The 20,233-nt window shown below is 43.8% G+C and overlaps 1 protein-coding gene across 4 annotated transcripts in view; it reads left to right on the top strand.

Moving 5' to 3' along the window:
- The first annotated feature begins 1,476 nt into the window (after positions 1-1,476).
- Positions 1,477-20,233, top strand: part of insc (INSC spindle orientation adaptor protein) — a 71,679-nt gene continuing 52,922 nt past the window's right edge. For 2 of the 4 annotated variants that reach the window (XM_080761769.1, XM_080761768.1), the window contains exon 1: positions 1,477-2,019. The gene's annotated coding sequence lies outside the window, so the exon portion shown is untranslated. The remainder of the gene's footprint in view (positions 2,020-20,233) is intronic. The other 2 variants (XM_080761767.1, XM_080761766.1) reach the window with 2 other exon arrangements.

The raw sequence follows: 20,233 nt of genomic DNA, 5'->3' as shown, positions 1-20,233 counted from the left end.
GGGTCTGAGGTGGGATTATATGCAGACACAGCAGCATGCTTCTCTGACACTTTTGCTGCCATTCCCCCGCTCTGGACTTTTTGCCAGGAAATGAGGTAAAAATCTGTAAGGAAATTGGCTGTTTACACTCGGATTAACACGAGAGCTAATATTTGTTGTCTTTATACAATATAAAAAGCCCTGTGTGTGTGTGTGTGTGTGTGTGTGTGTGTGTGTGAGAGTGAGAGTGAGAGAGAGAGAGCCCCCCCCCCCCTTTCAGATAATGGCACAGTAATTATTCACTCGAGCATATAGCAGTAATATTAACTGGAGCGATGCAAACCAGCTGAATCTCTTCTCATAATGGGAACCAGCAGCCGCCTCCTTCCCATACACATGATGGTCTTTTTTTTCTCCTTCCCTCCTCCATTTTTAAAGCTCCGTGCAGAGTTTTCCAGTTGGGAATCGTTTTCCGACGGCCGACATCATGAAACCAGACACCGAGGAGCACCGGTGGTTAGCGTCCAGGAACAACACAGCCTGCTGCATGGTCTGGTCAGGGCCTACATCCTTTCACCTCAGTGTAGTGTTCATGATTTCGTCGACTAAAACTATGACAAAAGTAATGTTGGTCGACTGCCTTTTTTCACTGACGCGCTGTGAGCTTGTACAGTAGATGTGCTATTTTCAGCAAGTGTCATTACGACGGCATCAAGGCCCGCCAAAATACATTTTAGTCGACTAAATCAACTGTAGATGTAGTCGACTAAAATCTTATGATATTTAGTCTACTAAAACTAACACTAAAGCATTACAGGTGACTGAAATGTGACTAAAACTAAATTCAATCTAAAAACTATTCAATCTAAAATCACAACACTGCCTCAGTGCCCAGACACCCCCCCCCCCCCCCCCCCCCCCTCTTGTGAGCGCTCCCGGGAACGGGAAGGTAAACACCCTTTTCACTGTGTCAGAAATGTGATTTCATTCTTGCTGCCACGGCAGTTCCTCGGTTGGTCTGGCTCTCCTCTGTTTTCGACCCTCCCTCCATCCCTCTCTCTGCCTCCCCAACCTCTTTCTTCTCCTCCTCCGCCCGCTTTCTCCCCACCCTTTCTTCTCTCTGTTCCTCCATGTAGCACATCTGGATCCCAGCTCTCATTTATTTATGTGGCTAGCTGCGATGTGTGTTTTTTTTCTTTCGCTCTTTCCTACTCTTTCTATGACTTCTTTAAAGGTCCTTTACCTTGCGTCTCGTTGGGAGTCACTCTCCTTTCTGACGAAGTATACAATTACATCTCTCCATAACTGGCCACTTGGCAATTACATGCTCCACCACAGAGCCCCCCCTCTCCCCCCTTTCCAACTCCCTCCTTCACTCTGCACGAAAAGAAAGAAAGAAAAAAGATCCAGCGCCACTGCTCATATGGCAGACCGAAATAGAATAGTTTCATGTCTGTTTGGAAGGCGGCCCGGGCGGCTGAAACTATGCTTCACCGTTTGACTTGACTGACAGTGGGATGTGGTTGTGTTTTTTTTTCCTTTCTCCCTCTCTCCCCCAAAAGAAAGAAAAACCTTAAGGCCAGTCACATTAAGACTCAGTTGTACTCTGGCAGGCTACGGTGGTGTCTGAGTTGGACGGGGGCTCTGAGGACAGAGAGACTGAATGAGAGAGAGAGGGTTCTGAGGGACAGAGAGAGAGAGAGAGAGAGAGAGAGAGAGAGAGAGAGAGAGAGAGAGAGAGAGAGACTGAAAAGATATATAGAGAGAAGGGGTGGCAGACAGACAGAAATAAAGTTGGGAGAAAGAGAGAGAGAGAGAGAGAGAGAGAGAGAGAGAGAGAGAGAGAGAGAGGACTCTGAGCTGAGGACAGTCTGAGAGAGAGACAGAGAGAGAGAGGACTCTGAGCTGAGGACAGCCTGAGAGAGAGAGAGAGAGAGAGAGAGAGAGCCTTTTCTAGACAGAGGACAACAACCACAACAAACTGCAATGAATCCCCCTGGGAACTATTGACCTTTTTTAGGAACGGACCAACTGAACAGGGTAAGTCCGGCAAGAAGTCTTAACTACTCACTCTGGAAGTATTATAAAGTATTAGAATTGACAGTAAAAAGTCCTTTGTTCTAGCTTCAAACTATAACATCAGAGATCACAAACAGTGGTAAGGTTTCAGCTAATGTGTCAACTTGAAGGGGAGAAGAGAACAGCCTTGATGTGTTTCCTCAAAGTAGGCCTATCTGGGACAGGTGTATACAATCAGCCCTTTGATTGGTCAAAGCTTTGAGTACTGTGGGATGCAGTACAATAGAATCTCTCAAGGCAATGAACGCTGTCGTCACATGTCAAGGTGCTTCCAGGATTTAAAGGGCATGCTTAAAGGGACACTTCACCCCTTTTGCAACCAGATCTTATTTTAATGATGTTTGGGAGACAAGAAACACTCCCTGGGTTTTTATGTGGGTAATATGTGTTTTTAGATATTTTAGTATTTCAAAGTGTACATGATGTCATGGACACTGGGCTCACTTCTTTCCTGGACTACAATTCCCATAATGCTTTGGTGCACTTCTCCTCCTTGTGGATAGGGGGAGGGCTGTCTTACTGACCCCGTGGGCACACTGGACGCGTCAGGAGCGTCAGAAGAATCTGAAGCCCTTCTTCTTCGTGGGGTTTTTAGACAGCTAGTGGATGGAAAAGAAGCTCCACCTCCGCGCCCGACGGACGCGGAGGAGAGCGCGTCCGTGAAGCTGTCCGTCGGGCGCGGAGGTGGAGCTTCTTTTCCATCCACCAGCTGTCTAAAAACTCCACGAAGAAGAAGGGCTTCAGCTTCTTCTGACGCTTCTGACGCGTCCAGTGTGCCCACGGGGTGAGACAACATGTAGTCCAGGAAGTAAGTGAGCCCAGTGTCCATGACATCATGGACACTTTGAAATATTAAAATATCTAAAAACATATATTACCCACATGCAACCCCCAGGAAAGTGTTTCTTGTCTCCAAAACATCATCAAAATAAGATCTCGTTGCAAAAGGGGTGAAGTGTCCCTTTAGGGCTAGCAAGGCCCCCTTTCAATGCAAAAGATAAGGCTTTATCAAAGGCTTTTCTGATTGGACGACTTCTTGTCATCAGCCCGTGCTGACTCTGAAGATTTTCAAGTGGTTTCGGAGGAATTCCTACTGTAGCTGTTTCTGAATGAAAAGGGCAACAATAAAATTGATATGAGCACCAACATACCGATGACATTGCCAGTAGTCTTTACCGATCATATATGAACTTTTGTTGCCATACTAACTGCAAGGCCTTATAACAGATATTGCACTGAACGATTGAGTTGAGATTCGCTGGAACCTTTGTTTACTTTATTATGATGGTTTATACTGAGTTTATTATTAGTTTATTATTCTCATGTGAACAATGCCACTTAACCTGTGGTATTATTTTAAGTCTCTATTGTATTTGATCTTTCAAATTTATTGAAAATGTCTTTGTCTTCTTTACATTATGTCCGTAACATTTCATTATTTTTTATTATATTCAGCTATTAGTGTAGATTTTTGTCTTGCACACACATTAAATTCCCATTGACAATGAATGGAGAATTTACGTCATATGTGTCTGAGCAAATCGGCTACTTGGGTGTGCTTGTTGGATATCACTCAACAGCCCATGCGTACCACCTGTTTTGAATTTGCACATAGACATATTGCAGGAGGCAGCAGGAGGTTGCTAAAAACGAGTGCTTCCAAACTCCAATACTTAGGAAAAAAATCACACCCGTGTGAACTGAGTGGTGCAGCTCCCCCCCCGCCACCTCTCTCTCTCTCTCTCTCTCTCTCATTAGCAGGCAACATTGCAGCACTATCCCTCTCTGTTTCTGGCGCCCCCTACTGGTACCCTATATAGTCATATACTTGTGCTCATGACCACATGCAATATTGGTGAATTTGATGTTGTTTAATACAATCAGATAGGACATTTCTGTTTGGATGAATGGGCTGTCAATGGGAAATTGCATCTACTGTAGTTAGCACCTTGCTGGCATGATAACTGTGGTCTGCATAAAGTCAATAGCCTGAAGAGAGTTCTTATCCAGTTGGGCTTTATTCATTAGTGTTTGCTTAAGTGTTTATTTTCGGCCTATTTCTATTTTGGCCAGTAATATTTTTGCTATTTTCCTAATTTCGTTTGTTGTACTGTAAAAAATCTGTCTGGACTTGGAGGAGGTTTGGGGGAAAAAATATAAAAACCTTTAAACTACATATTTGGACTGTTCTTGGAGCCTTGGCCATTCGGGCAACATTACACCCTATGCCATACTTCCAGAAAGGCAATAATCCCTCAATATTCCATATACAGTACCATTGACGACCAATGTCAGGGGGCGGTGGTAGTAACCACCAACAACCACTAAATGAATCTTGTTCCTTTGTTGTTTTATTGCAGAAAAGAGGCATTGTTTGTGGGTTTTTCTTCCCTGAGTCACATTGGCTCTCACTAGTGATCTGGGATGCGTGGGTGAGGACGTTACAGATACTGGGTTTGTTTGCCACGGAAAAGGACCTTGATTACAGTGTGGATGACAGTAATGATGAGGACACTGGTCTCATGTAGCTGTGTGAGTGATGTGGTGGTGGCAGGCAGGAGTGTGTGTGTGTGTGTGTGTGTGTGTGTGTGTGTGTGATGTGGTGGCAGGCAGGAGTGTGTGTGTGTGTGTGTGGCGTGCTTCTTTACTGTTTGTATGTTTCAATGCAGCGCATGCTGGTTGTCCGTAAAATAGTTGGATTGTTTGTTTGTGTGAATCAGCAACTGCTAGCTTTAGCCTTGTCAGCTAGGCTTCGTCATTCTTAACTGAGGATTTAAGGTAGCTGTATAATGACTAATTCGATTTGTGAAGGCTTCCAAAAAAAAACCATTTGACAGACAAATTGCATTTTATACTGACACTATCTCTACTAACCCTAACTTCACACTAATACGGTATTCGGTCACCCAAGATCTCCAGCAGTACAGGTTGGTATTCCCTGTCCAACATTGATGTCTTTTCCTATCGTGGACCATACCATATATGGTCAATAACATACAGTAGGCCTAATAGACTTTTTTTTATGCGTCCTGAGTTCTGAAGACATGGCCTCAGACTCTGGAAGCCTGCGACATTGTCTGTTTTCCTCAGTCTCGCTCCATAGTATCAGGTGAAATATTTAAATTAAAGGCAAGACCACCTTTTAGGGGTCCTAATTTATAGGCTTCCAAAACCTTTCTTAGGATATTTAGAATGATTTTATGAGCTGTAATATTTTCATATGCATGTTTGCTGCCCTTGTTCATCTGCAGATTTTTTTTTATCAAACTGAATGGTTTAATCTTGTTGTGTCTGCTACTGGTCCTGAATAATGTCCATATAATAACATTTCCTGTCTCGGACAATGTTTCAGATCATGCTCTCTTGTGCTGCTCCCTCCATCCCTCCATCCTCCCTCCATCCCTCCATCCTCCCTCCATCCCTCCATCCCTCCATCCTCCCATTCTCATGCTTTTAATTCAAAGTCTGCTCATCGTTCACTCCAAAGATGGAGTGCCGCGATTGTTGTACTTTTTCTGTTTTCTGTCTTATGTGTCTATTACGCTAAATAGACCATAGACAAAGATGTCTTCTCTGTGTATTTTTGGTTTCTTCATGAAAACTGAAAGACTTTGAGTCAAAAGGCCCTGCACATAGCACAGTGCTAACTCTGTGTTAATGTTCACCAATGATTTATTGCTTGCCTGAATACTCCTAGATATTGACTTAGATTGGCTCTGCACCTGATCATCCAATTTTAATCAACCGCCTGGTAAAATGGGTTCGCACCATACAGTATGACTGGCAGTGGCTATCTGCTCTTATTGCTTCACTGATAGTAGCTCCGTTTGGAACCTCAATATCTATGCTGCTACAGTACGCTTTAGCTCCGAGATGAGGTTCTGTCCCGTGATATCCCTGCACAGGTCCAAATGGGGTCTAGATGGGTCAAGCCCGTCCACAGTGGATTAACCCTTTTCGTGTGTGTGTGTGTGTGTGTGTGTGTGTGTGTGTGTGTGTGTGTGTGTGTGTGTGTGTGTGTGTGTGTGTGTGTGTGTGTGTGTGTGTGTGTGTGTGTGTGTGTGTGTGTGTGTGTGTGGGACATGTCAATTATATTAAGATTTAATATCCACATAGGGATCAACATCAATATGGTTACAATACATATAGGCTATTGGTGTTAGGTTTTCTGGCTTTACCATCTTAAGTTCTGACTACAAGTTGTCTGTTCAGCACCTTAACTATCGTCCTGCGGGGGCATATAGATAAAACACTCACCCACCACCACCACAGAAGCCTGTGCCATTTACCATGTACACAACAAGGTGTGTGGAGAAGCAGGGTTGGTTCAATATTGTGACCAGTGGCTGCATGTCTCCTGTACTCTCTTCTGCCAGCTGTCTGCTGATCTGCTGGAGCTGGAGAGAGAGAGAGAGGGAGAGAGAGAGAGAGGGAGAGAGAGAGAGAGAGAGCAGGGCTTGACTTGACTAATGTGAACCACACATGTGGGTGTGGCCCTGCGCTGCACTGACACACTGTTTAATTACGTTCAGTCCACAGGCGGGGGTAATTGGGGGGTTTCCGCTATAAAAAAAGAACCTCTCCTCTCTTTCCAGTCACACCCCTATACATCTATTGTCTGGCAGTCATCAGGAGATTGCTCCCATGGACAAGATGTGGTGAGTTGTGACAGTGAGTGCACGTGCATGTCCTTGAGGGTGTGGCTGACAGAGCTTTGTAGCCAGAGCTAAAGTTGGAAACATGAAGCTATCCTTGCGGGTCCCTTTGTCTGTCATGTGGGCGCACAGTAAAATCCTCTTAATTTAATCACTTGAATGACAACATCCATATTATTGGGGGGGGGGCTATATATATATATATATATATAGCCTACTTAAACTTAGAACATATTACAAAACAATAAGGCTCACAGGGAGAATAAACAGTACAATGATCCAGCACAGACAGTCTTTAAATTGAGTGTCACGACGATGCAAGATGCAGTTTAGAGAAAATGTAAACGCGTTTAAAAAAATTTGCTGACGCTTTCCATCTACCAGCTGTTTAAAAACCCGGAAGAGATGCCTGGAGGACGCTAGGCGATCATTAGGTCAACAGTTCGCACCTGTGAATCCGGGTGGAGCACAGACTGTCAATCATGGACTCACCAGGGGGGGGGTCTTATTACTCGACGACACTGAAAATGAGTTTGATCACTCAGTGTAATTTCGAGAATAAATAAAACTCGAATGAATGAATGTTTTAGAGGGTGTAAGACTGCACTGATCCTGGGTCAGGGTTATGGACACTGATCCTGTGCTTTAGCTTTGACTGTATGAGCTCATTATAATTCTATGTTTACAGCTGTAGAAGACTAGCTCTCGTGCTGAGTAACTTTCTTACTACATGGACACAAATGAACCTGTGACATACTGCCCACTTTCTCTATAAGGTCATACAATTAGCCCCAATACAAAAATTGTTAAATAGAAATAAATATAGGAAAAAAAAGGGGGAAAAGTGTGAAGTGAGGGGCGCGCTCTTATCATCATAGACATACGTCATCATACATCATCTCATTCTGGCCAATGACAACTTTCGTCCTCACCTTCGTCTTCAATGTTTGTGTTTACGCAACGTTTACACTAAAAACTGGCCATTCATTGTCAATGGCATTCAATGTTCAGTGTTTGCACAAACCCTCAAAGCTGGACATAGGAGGGGATAGCGCCACTCAAAAGGTGCATAATAACAGAAAACTGGCAGTTCTGCAAGTTCCCCTGTTAGTTAATACAGTCCGTGTTGAGGTCCAGGTCCTAGTTGGAGTTCAACGTGGCATAATGTCCATTGTTTTCCATCAGTGGTTTTCTTCTTTGGGGTGAGGTAGTTTCTTTCTTTGTCCGTTGCTATTTTTCCAGCCCTCCTTCTTTCTCTTTCTGTGTGGCCGCCGTGCTGGAATCGGGTCAGATTGGGTTCTCTGACTTCTCTCCTCCCTGCAGTCTAGCTCAGCTCAGCCTTTCTCTCCTCCCTGCAGTCTAGCTCAGCTCAGCCTTTCTCTCCAACCTCTTCTCTCCTCCCTGCAGTCTAGCTCAGCTCAGCCTTTCTCTCCAACCTCTCACTCTCTGACCAAAGCCTCTGCAGCTATAGCTTTGGAATTTATCCGTCCATATCATTTCCTACTAAGACAGCTGATCCAATAACGTTGATAAGCAGAATTCAACACAACAGAGGCAATGACATAATGTTGCATGTAGGCCTTGAGTATCAAATGTGACCAGCTTTGACTGAGGGACGGCCATTGGATATTTTTTCATGTCATATGAAAGCAGGGAATCATAGCTTCAAATTGACATACTTGGTTGTTCAGTTTGACCCACCAGTTTTGGAGATATGACTTATTGAGTAATTTGTCTTTCAGAAAACAGCGAGTTTTTTAAATAAAAATAATATATCATTGTGGAGGGATTTGATATCACAGATTTTACAAACGTTCCATGACGGATTGCCACGGTAAGGCCACCATCAATAGCTCTGTTGGCTAGCTCTGAGCTGTTGACCTATAACCTATATGACCCCAGTAAGAGGGGAGACATGGTCCCCAGCATGGAGCCAGCAGCGTGTCTCTGACACTCATCACAGCTACCGTGTAGGACACAACATGTTAACCACTTAGCATGCCAGGAATAAGGTAGATGAAAGCTAACACAAAGCAGATGGAATTGTAGTTGTTTTGGAGAGGCGCTATCCCCTCCTATATGTCCAGCTTTGATGGTTTGTGTAAACACAAACATTGCCCTAACACAATCATTGAGTGCCATTGACAATGAAACTCTAGTCTAAAACTCCCCCGTGGCTTCCCTGTAAGGCAGTGGTTTCCAACCTTTTTCATGTCAAAGACCCCCAAAAGGACACTCATTAGCCTGCGGACCACCCATTTGAAAATATATGCCAAGGACCCCCTTTTTTCAGCTCTAGCAGTGATTTAAAAACATTTTCATTTCAAGGACCCAACAGTTTGATATGCAACAGGCTACGGACCCCCATTTAATGGCATTTCTATCTCTGAGACTCCAATTTATATTGTAAAATCAATGTTAATTTAACTCTGAGAGTGTACAAATGGGGATTTAGCTGCATTTGGAATTCCCCCAAGGACCCCTAAGGGTCCCTGGACCCCACTTTGGGAACCACTGCTGTGAGGTTTACAGTTTGGGATAGGTTGTCGGACTAATGCCTGTCGGGCTGTTAGTACGTCGGAACAAACATGCACCCGTTATTATTATCACTTGGTGAATTAAAGTGATCCTGGCGGCTTTTCCGTAGGTGGTATAATGTACAAGATACTTAACTTACTACTTTCTTTCTTCACAAAATATGGACCGGCATGTGCGTCACACTTGCGTCTTCGGGGGCTGCATCATTGTGGGAATGTGTCTGTTGACACATCAGTGAGAGACTGAGAGACACTCAATTAAGAAAGTGCAGGTATAAATTTTTGCGTAGGTGGGCCCAATATGGCAGCCACTCTGGGACCCTGAGGCTGTGAGATAAATCAATATCAGACCAGTTGAATTAGAGTCCATGGGCTCCGAGTGCCTCTTTCTTTGGTCTTGACCTCGCGTCATTTCCCTCTATATCTTTCCCTCTCTTTCCACCCGTTAATTGGAAGGGAGGTTTCTGCTAGCTTGTTTGGGCTTCGCTCATTCTGTCTGTCTATTTCTCCCCTGTGATTACGTCGACTGTATAGGCTCTTTGTGGGTGTAATGGTTCATCGGGGAGATGGGGCGGAGTGTTAGGAAATGGGGAGTTCCGGCTCTTGTTTGGTGTCTGAGATTCTCACAGCAGAGAGAGAAGTTGATGCAGTGAGAAGAGTGAGAGTGAGAGGGGGGGGGGAACACATGAAAGAAGTAACTACTACTACTACAACTACTCCCTCGCTCGATGTACTGTTTACTGGCTGCTGCTATAGTGTCAGAACCTTTGTCATACTGCTATAGTGTCAGAACCTGTGTCATACTGCAGCTGCTTCATAAACAAGCCTATTGCCAACACCATTTATGCAAATGCCGATGCCAATTCGGTTAGGAATGCATGCCCTTCCGGTTATGCAATTCCTTTATTTTTATTTTTTAACCTGTTGTACCCAAGGGTATGCACATGCACAAAGTGATTGGCAAATCAAGTGGCAAAGTGAGTTTAACAGATAGGACATTTCTGTTTCTTGCCACTCAATAGGTGTTCGCTCATTACGTCCGGGTATGACGATGATGTCATGTGCATACCCTCTATATGTCACATGACTATCCATTATCATAGTACTTTGGGCATATAGTGTCTGTGGACCGCCACAACTTGAACTTCACTAGTAAGAGACCACACCTTCTGCTAGAGTTTAACTGTATTTATTGCACAGGTGAGATGTAGGTGTATTGATGAGGAGCCCCAGGAGGGGCGAGACTCAGGGTGGGGGCGTGGCCTCGGGAGCCTGAGGACCGCCGTGCTCTTCCCCCCTCAGGGCTCCTAGGACAAGGAGAGAGAGAGAGAAGTGTTAGCGGGGCAAGGCTGAGGATGACGGGGGTTTGTTGGGGAGGAGGGGGGAATTTGACGGCACAAAGTAGCATCCAACAGGTAAGTGACGCGATAACAGGTATATGCTGTCGTGAATGTTACGTGATTGGCTGTGAGACTAGGAACGCAGGTGTAAATTATACGTTTTTAGGGAATGGGAGTGATCGAGATAAGCAGAGGGTGGGCTCTACTCTTGAAGCGGCGTTGAATACAACTTCAAAATAAAGCTATTTGAACATAATACCATTGAGCAGGTTGGTGCCTTGCTTGGTTGCCACCTGTGTGTGTGTGTGTGTGTGTGTGTGTGTGTGTGTGTGTGTGTGTGTGTGTGTGTGTGTGTGTGTGTGTGTGTGTGTGTGTGTGTGTGTGTGTGTGTGTGTGTGTGTGTGTGTGTGTGTGTGTGTGTGTGTGTGTGTGTGTGTGTGTGTGTGTGTGTGTGTGTGTGTGTGTGTGTGAATCGATGAATGTAACCCTCATTGTAAAGCACTTTGGATAAAGGCCCTAATACAGACCATTGACTCTCTGCAGACCAACATTTTTTAGATGGTGGATATCTCACATTCGGATGAAATTGTTTCATTTATTCCTGTTTAAGTCAAATGTGACATGGCAGACTGCACTCCAGAGACCCAATTACACACCTTCAAACGTGTTTACTTTGCAATACCCATGGTGGAATAAATAGCACGGAAATGGCTTTTGAAGTGCCACGTGTGTGCTCACACTGCTCAGCCAGTCACATGTGGAAGACTTTCTTGCATACCTTGTGTGATTCTTGCTGCCGATATTTACTTATCGCACTGACCCCACGTGTGTTCCATTTACCCCAGGCAGGCTCTACTGGTTGGGTTATGTGGAGGTGAGTTAAACAGAAAACACCTCAAAAACACTCCCGTCCTGTCCCAAAGTATGGGACAGGGCGGGAGTCCGTGTTTCCTGGCTTATAGAGCTGCATGTATACTCTTCACATACTAGAGCATGTCTGAAATAAATGTCAGAGCCGAAATCAACATGTAAATATGAAATATATTCTTTAACAATTAGCTATAAGGTGTAATGTTAGAGTCCACAGAAGTGAAAAAGACTGTTTTCTCAACTCGCTGTTTCTCTGCAAGACATTACTCTATAAGCCATATCTCCAAAACTGGTGGGTCAAACTGAACAACCAATATGTCAATTTGAAGCTATGATTCCCTGCTTTCTGTCCCTCTCATTCTGTCTGACACACACATTCATATGGACTGAACCCAACCAACCCCCCCCCCCTCTCTCTAATGTTAACCATCTGTACTGAATTGCTGCCGCACAACAAAGTTCCTCTTCCTCCATCTCCCTGCCGTCTACCACTGCCTCTCTGTCTTCCCACGTGCGGGGCAGCCAAATGTCAGCGAGCATGCAAGGCCCATAACCAAAGGATCAAGCAAGGCCCAACCAAAGGACCCCTCAACATTGTCCCGTATCCAGTCAACTGCGGAAATATTTACGACCCTCGGCATTACATGTGAGGTCAGTTATTTACATGACAGGTGGGCGGAGATGGATACATAGACAGACAGCGGGCTGTAAATTGTGATTATGGATTGCCCGCCGACGCCTGTGCGTGCGTAGTTGCTATGGGGTCTCTCTCTGACACGCGAGGCAGTGACTTTCCAGTATAGCACTCTATCTTTTTTCTGCTCTGACACGTGCACACACCCGGTGAGGTCATTCTCTTTTTGTTTGATTGACAGGTAGAAGATCAAGCTTATATAGCGATGCTGCTGACAGGGGAAAGCTCCGGGCGGTGCTTTGTTGTCGGGAATTGGCTTCAGATGATTGTTTTGGCTACGTGGCCGCATGTGGTCCAGCATGGAGATTCCGCCGAGCGTCTCTGCCTTATAGGTTGTGACCAGGCTTTTCTCTTACGGCTCTAGCAGTGATTCTCAACCTGTTTAATCTCAAGGACCCCCACTTTGACAAGCATTAGTCTACGGACCCCCATTTAATGACATTTCTATCTCTGGGACCCACAATTTATGTTCAATAAATGAAATAAATCAATGTTAATTGCCATACTTCGTCTGGAGAAAACCTGAAGACTTGGTTGTCTCTTGTCGGACTATTGGTTGTCTGACCATTGGTTGTCGGCTCTCAGCTTCCCAAAAAATTCAGCTTCCTATGATGCACTTGTGCACAGTGTGAAGCTCACCGGTTGGTACCCTAAACAGGCATAGGGACCCTAAACAGACATAGGGACACACATTGCTGTTCTTTGGAGTGGCTGCACCACTCAAAAATGTTGGTTTACTACTATATTGCCGCAGTAGTAAACCAACTGTGGCAGTTCCTCTCAGTTCCTCTCCTTTAATGCTGCCTTGTTATACCGGTGGCCTCTTTAGAGGCAGCACTGTTGTGGTGACTGGTGGTGTTGGCTGTTCTTAACCCCGGACTAGTCATAATAATAATAATAATAATAATAATTACCATTGTGTTGTAGGCAAAACTAGCTCTTGAAGTTTATTATTGATGTCATCATCTCCAACTACAGTATACAATATACATGTATTGGGTTCGCAACCTTTATGTTACCTATGGACATGACCTACAGTATGTCTGTGACCATACAACCTTTATGTTACCACGGTCATGACCTACAGTATGTCTGTGACCATACAACCTTTATGTTACCACGGAAATTACCTACAGTATGTCTGTGACCATACAACCTTTATGTTACCACGGTCATGACCTACAGTATGTCTGTGACCATACAACCTTTATGTTACCACGGTCATGACCTACAGTATGTCTGTGACCAACATCCACTATGCAAAAAACAAATGGCTGGATTGCGGTGCACATTCCTGCCACTAACAGGCTAAACATTAATCTATGGAAATACACACAGTCTGCTGTGCACGGTCACTCATGGTCCCAATAGGAAGACATTATACTATTTTGTCGAGTTCTACCTACAATCTGGAAACCCATCCGATAAAAATAAAATGTCTTAAGATAACCGCTTTTGGTCGTCAGGCCAGCCTTTCAAATGAGGGAGATTATTTTTTACCAAGATTGTGTCTATTGTCACTTTTATAGAAATGATTATTCCCTTACTAAACTACTGGTAGGCTAATATACACCCAAGCAGTAGACCGCGTGGAAATGATTCAACAAAGTGGTGACAGAGAACCTTGTTAGCACTTTGTGTCAGGTTGCCCCCATTGATTATGGTGATACACCCTACTTTTACCTGGCCACGCTTTAAGCCTGTCTCCACTTGTGTCAGCATGACTCCCTATTAGCCGTGTGTGTGTGTGTGTGTGTGTGTGTGTGTGTGTGTGTGTGTGTGTGTGTGTAGTGCATACATAAGTGCACAACGTGCATGTAGCCTACTATGCATGTTTAAGTGTACAGTGTGTGTGTCTTCATGTGCCAGTAGATGTGTGTGTGTGACTCAGGGCTGTTGTCTAGGCCCCCCAAGTCATTCATTATTTACTGTAGCAGGCCGTAGTGGCTCGCTAGCCGCCATACAGTATAGCTGTGGTGTCAGGTACACTCTTCAGTGCTGTGCCACCTGAGGGTCCGATTGCAGCCTCTTAGATCCCTTTGTAGACCTTCCTCCCAAAGTCAATCTCACACCAGGGTCCTTTTTTTGTTGTTGTCGTGAGTGGATCTCTTCCTTGGCCTAGCTCTCACTCACTGATATAGCGAGCTGTCAATGGACGTGGGAACCTTAAGATGCATCTGGATGTTTCTTTTGGCGTGACAGCGGGCGTTTCTCGGCTCTCAGGAGGTATGGTGTCGCCCGTCATTTGTTTGCTTTTATATTGCCATGGAAAGAAAAGAGTTGTGGGTGTTTTTTTAATGACTGACTGTAGAAATGCCAAGATGGAGGACTGTTCACTTTAGCAGACTCGTGTGGTGAAGAAGAAATGTTGTTTATGAGGTTGAGTTAGGGTTTCTTTTAGCGGGGGAGAGAAATAAAGATGGTGTCTTCACTGTCTTGATTATTTGAGGAATCAGAGGTTGTTGGGGCTGGGAGATTACTGTTGCCTTGTAGCTGAGTGTGTATCAATCGTATAATGATCTGTCCACATTTGTTATTAGTGCAAGACATTTAAAAGGGTATAGATGAACTGAGAGGGTCAGGGTTTACAAGCCTGTGTGTGTGTGTGTGTGTGTGTGTGTGTGTGTGTGTGCGTGCGCACGCACGCGCGCGCGTGTAACCTGACCCCACGCATCTGATCTAATTGTGCATTGCATGAAGGCAGCAGGTTGCCATGGAGACCTCAGAGGCACAGCATTAAACTTCCATATCATGATGCTTTAGGAAAGAATTCTCCCAGACCCCTAACTAATACCCTGCATCTTTTTTTGGTCTACCCACCGTCACCCTCTGTCAGACTTTGGCCATACAAGGACATCTTCTTATTTGGTCTAACCAGAGTTATGAGCTACCATCTCCAAAATTGGGACACGGAGTCGAGTGGCTCCACATGCAGGGCAATTATGGCATGTTATGGAAAACCAACGACTGGCACGATCTTTATTACGGTGACGTTTCACAGTAGGAACGCACAAGACTGTGCGTGCGTGCGTGCGTGCGTGCGTGTTTGTATCCCCACAAGGGTAGTACAAGGAGAGGAAAGAGTTATTTTTATGGTTACAGAATATTTTTAGAGTTAGCATTACAATTATTAAAAAAGAAGATTCCGGTTAGAGTTAAGATTAAGCATCAAGGTTTAGTTGAGGGCTGTGTGTGTGTGTGTGTGTGTGTGTGTGTGTGTGTGTGTGTGTGTGTGTGTGTGTGTGTGTGTGTGTGTGTGTGTGTGTGTGTGTGTGTGTGTGTGTGTGTGTGTGTGTGTGTGTGTGTGTGTGTGTGTGTGTGTGTGTGTGTGTGTGTGTGTGTGTGTGTGTGTGTGTGTGCACGCGTCAGGTCCTCCAAACTGCGTCTCTTATGACGGCCCTGTCAGCACCCCCACCACCACCACTCACAAAGCCTTCCACCCACACCTTCTCCCTCCATCTTGTTAGTCACTGAAGCTGTCACTCTGAAAGATGTCAAGTCGTCGACACGGTCCCATTATTTGCAACCATATATTACTAAATCTTTGCGATTGTGTGGCTTCAAATGCACATTTGAAGCTCCTCTTGCCACTACAAAACCCCAATATCATTCATCGTTTAGTGATCAAAAGTGATATTTTTTTAGTTCAAGCAACTTTATCCATGAGTTTATGCCAACAGGATTCTGATATATCATATGCAGCCATCGATCTTTCTTCAAAATTGCCAAAATACTTCCCACTTCAGGTCATGTCTGAACATTTTGACAGTTTGTTGTCAAAGACGTCACACGCCTGTATTTATATTTGGTAGCTGATTTCATTCACTCTTTCTAAATGATAGTGCTGCTACAGCCATTCCCAGTTCCTGCAGTCTGTTAACATACCATACATAGTTATTTTAGCCTAGTGTCAGCATGGCAAAACATAACCCAAACCCGAAATGAGTTGGCCCCTGCCAGTGTTATCTGAAAAATGCACCACATTTAGACTCAGTGGAGATAATTGGCAGTGGGGCACTGGTGTCCAGGAAGCACTTTATAGACCTTTTCACCTCCACGATTGTGTCAGGTACTTTAAGCATTTAATTGAGACTCTCATTCCGAGTGACTAAAGAAAGAGTGGAACAGTAGATTCAAATTGAATTCTATAGCTGCCAACATGACAGACAAACAGACAGACAGACAGACAGTGTCTGTCAATCCATTTGTCCTTCCATCTGCCTATTTATATCTACTATCTACTCCATTCATTAATTTATTTGGGGGTGTGGCCATATAGCTTAGTGAGAGGCCGCCTGTTAATCAGAAGGTCACCGGTTCGCCTCTCGGCCTGCCCCATGGCCTGCCCCATGGTCTTCCCCATGTTATTTACGTGTTGAAGTGTGACCCCAAAGTCACGCTGTGACCCGGGAATGTTGTGTGGAGTCAGAAACCAGAATGGCGGCACAACATCGTCGTTTATACTCAAACTAATAACATAACACCTCAAAGGGCAAAAACCATGTATGTTGGAGATGACATTCTGTCTTTCTTTATATTACTCTCTAATGCATCATTGTGCTTCTATAAGTGGTGTGGTGTGGAATACCACGATTGTATCAATATATGCTGTGATACCATTATCTGATTACATTTTTGGCGAAGCCACTGATTGATTTTCAAACTCTTGTAGCTATAGTTTATTACAATAACAGTGAGTTCACTGTGAATTCAGGATTCAGGAAGTGATTTATCATCTATCATGCAACATGAAAAGCTTGGAATTCTTTGCCTTGGAAAGGTTCGTTTACTGTGTATATCATCTACAGAATTGAGTAAATATACTGTAGAGACTTAGAGGCTCTATGGCCACAAAATTGACATAATCTCAACTGGGGAAACTTGAGTGAAGTGACCCTAAACTGAGCTAGCCTTTCCTTCCAGCTTTACCCAAGTTTCTCTGAGTGAGTGGGCCTCTCTTTCTCAAGGACAAATAAGGCTCACATTGAGCAAAAATGCTTCTGTGCAGGGGATTTTCATTGTCAATTATTAAACATCGTTGGCATAAAAAGAATAATTTCCTAACAGTAGTATTATGCATGGCAGCTAGCCTTCTTTGGCTGCATCATTATCTGGCCTGAGTGGGTGTCTGTCTTTGTAAGGGGTCTCTTAACCTTCTTGTGTGGGACTGGAATGTAGGACTATAGGCCTATAGTGGCCGTTTCTCCAGTGTAGCATGTTCCCACCCATACAGCTACTCTAACTGTACAGTACCAATGCTAGCCAGTCTCCCTCTCCACAAGTCCACAGGACAATTTACCATTTGTCAGACTTCTGATTGGTCCCTGTCTCCCTGACTGACTAACCAGTAGGCTCTTTCTGCCTGGTTCCGCCCTGGTTCCGCCTTGTTTGTGTTGAATTAGCTAAAACATCATTTTTGGAAAAAAATATAACTAAAAACAAACCCAGTCACCATGCTGCACCTGTGATGTTCCTTTTTACTGATACCAAGTTTGCAATATGAATTGAATGCACAATATCAATACGAAGCAACTGAAAAACATGTTATTTCAATGGTAATGGATGGAGAGGAAGGATTTTTGTCCAACCACAAAGGGCAACCAATGGGTGCGAAGAGGGGCACAACCACGGGCGGGACTTTATGGGGCCACTGTCTCCTGCTATGATCCCTCCCTGTCTTGTGCTCAATGAGAGGACAGAGGAAATACCGCAGTGTCATGCTTTTACCTTTGAATTATCTCTATTTAAAAGTCAAGGCTGAGCACAGATGGGCTCTTGAATGCGACATTTCCTGGAGCGGCTAAAAAGTCACTTTGGTGGCATATTATAGCGATAACTCAGAGGTACTTTTGTGCTTTTGAGAGAACTATTTCGGAATGTAGGCCTATTTTTTCTGCTGTCACTTAGTTGTTCTCACGACTTCATTTGCAGTTTTGCCATGTGTGGTTGAGTTAACTGAGATAACTGACATTTGTGAGTTGTGAACTTTTGAGGAGTCTATTTTTATAATCTTCAAACTGAATTATGTAAAGTTGTGTGAAATGAGATAACAGGCATGTTAAGTGGCTCTTTTGTTGACTTCACTGTAGTGGCTAGTGGGTAGTGACTAATAGTTTTCAGGTTGCAGTTTTTTTTTTACACTTGACAGTGAGAGCTATACTGTATCTGTATACTGTGTATACAGAAGTTGAAAAAAATACTTGAATCGAGCATTTCAGTTTACAACAATGTAAGTGAGCAAACATACAGTAGGCCTATATACAGTAATACTGGTACTTGAATTGAGCTGTCTCAACAATCCTGATGACTTGGTGGTTTTGAATTAGAAATGTGAATGGGGCTGTCTCTTGGAACATGAAGATACTGGTGGTTTTGAATTATAAATGTGAATGAGGCTGTCTCTTGGAACATACGTTTGTCTGGCTCACATAGCTCTGAACCTCATTACAACAAATTCCATCTGGTTTTGGCCTCTCAGCATTTGGTGAGTGCTTTATGCTTATTCTCCTCTCGTTTCCTCTGGGTTTAAAATTTCCTCTGTTTTTGTCAAACAGAAATCCATTGCCTTTGGCAATTGGTAATATAGAGCAAAAATAAATAAAGCACAAACACAAATACTCCAGTGCGGTATTTTGTTTTCTACAGAACTTGCATCCATTTGGTGGTTTTACCCACAAGCTGCAAGGGGCAGTCGGGCCATTCCAACACACAACATTATTTTGTGACTGCACATATACGGTGACCACAGACAGTGAGGTCAGTAGACAATGAAGTCTTTGTCTGGAAGCAGTTTACAGTAACCTGTGCACCGTACTTAATACGTATAGTGTAAAAAATTATCTCAAAGCTGTCTATATATCTGATTTTGACAGCAAATTCAAGTCTCTTGAATAGTTTTCATTTAGTTTTAGTCACATTTTAGTTGACTAAATCTAAAGTTGATTTAGTCAACTAAAATGTATTTTGGCGGGCCTTGATGCCGACGTAATGACTGATTTTACACTTATAGGCAATCTACAAGCTCACAACACGTCGCAGCACGACACGTTGTGACGTGAGCTTGAAATCGCCTATTTTCAGCATGCAACCAAGTATAACATGACTTATACTGGATCTCTTGTCCACTAGTCCCTTCCTACCATTTTAGTCTAGTTTTTATTTGTTGGAAAAATTGCCAATATATTTAGTCTTAGTTTTAGTTTTCATTTAGTTTCCGTTTTTCGTCAGTGAAAAAAGGTAGTCGACGAACAATCTTCGTCATAGTTTTAGTCGACAAAATCAACACTGTATCTGGAACAATAGTAATTTGGGTACGATATAGGTTTCGGTGCTGTATTTGTATAATGGTAAACTATACATGAATAACAATTTCTGCTTCTGTATCTTGAATCCTGGGCAATATGTTTCTGTCTAAATCATTTGTTTGGCCTTAGGGCACATAGGATATAGGCTTGTAGTGTACATAAGCTGTACTTAGTTGATGGCAGTTTATAACCCATTATATAATAATGTAATTGCCCTGATGTAGCCTAGTGACCTCCCTGATGTAGGTACACATCTGCTGTTTGATGTATTTGTCTTTATTAGTACCAGTAGGTTTGTTAAGCCTTTCCTATTGCTTTGAATTATCTCATATCTCACATTTTAGGGTATGATTGGACGTTCACGATCACGTTGCATTCATTATTTTTGCCATTCTTCAGTTCACCAATGTCATGAGCTAACCTTTCTGGACACCCTTGTGGAATGTTATGGCATCCAAACCAGGCTTTTGTGAAATGCACGCACGCAAACACGCACGCAAACACGCACGCACGTAACCAGTCAATCTGCCACATCCTCCTCCGCTCATGTAAAGAGTAACTGCAAGTGTAGCAGTAAATCCTGAGTGTCCTACTTGAACGATTTCCCTTTAGTGGTATATAAACACGAAAGCTGCTGCATGGACACCTGTAATCCTAGCTGGCGTGTGACACACTGACACAGGGCCCAGACAGAGGTGTCCTTTGTCTAGCATGAAGAGAACCAGCACATTCTGTCTAGCATGAACAGAACCAGGCAGCACATTCTGTCTAGCAT

Source organism: Protomyctophum bolini, assembly GCF_963924005.1.
Source record: "Protomyctophum bolini genome assembly, chromosome: 4".
Taxonomy (NCBI): domain Eukaryota; kingdom Metazoa; phylum Chordata; class Actinopteri; order Myctophiformes; family Myctophidae; genus Protomyctophum; species Protomyctophum bolini.
The sequence above is the reverse complement of the archived record's forward strand: the minus strand, read 5'-3'. Positions and strand labels throughout refer to the sequence as shown.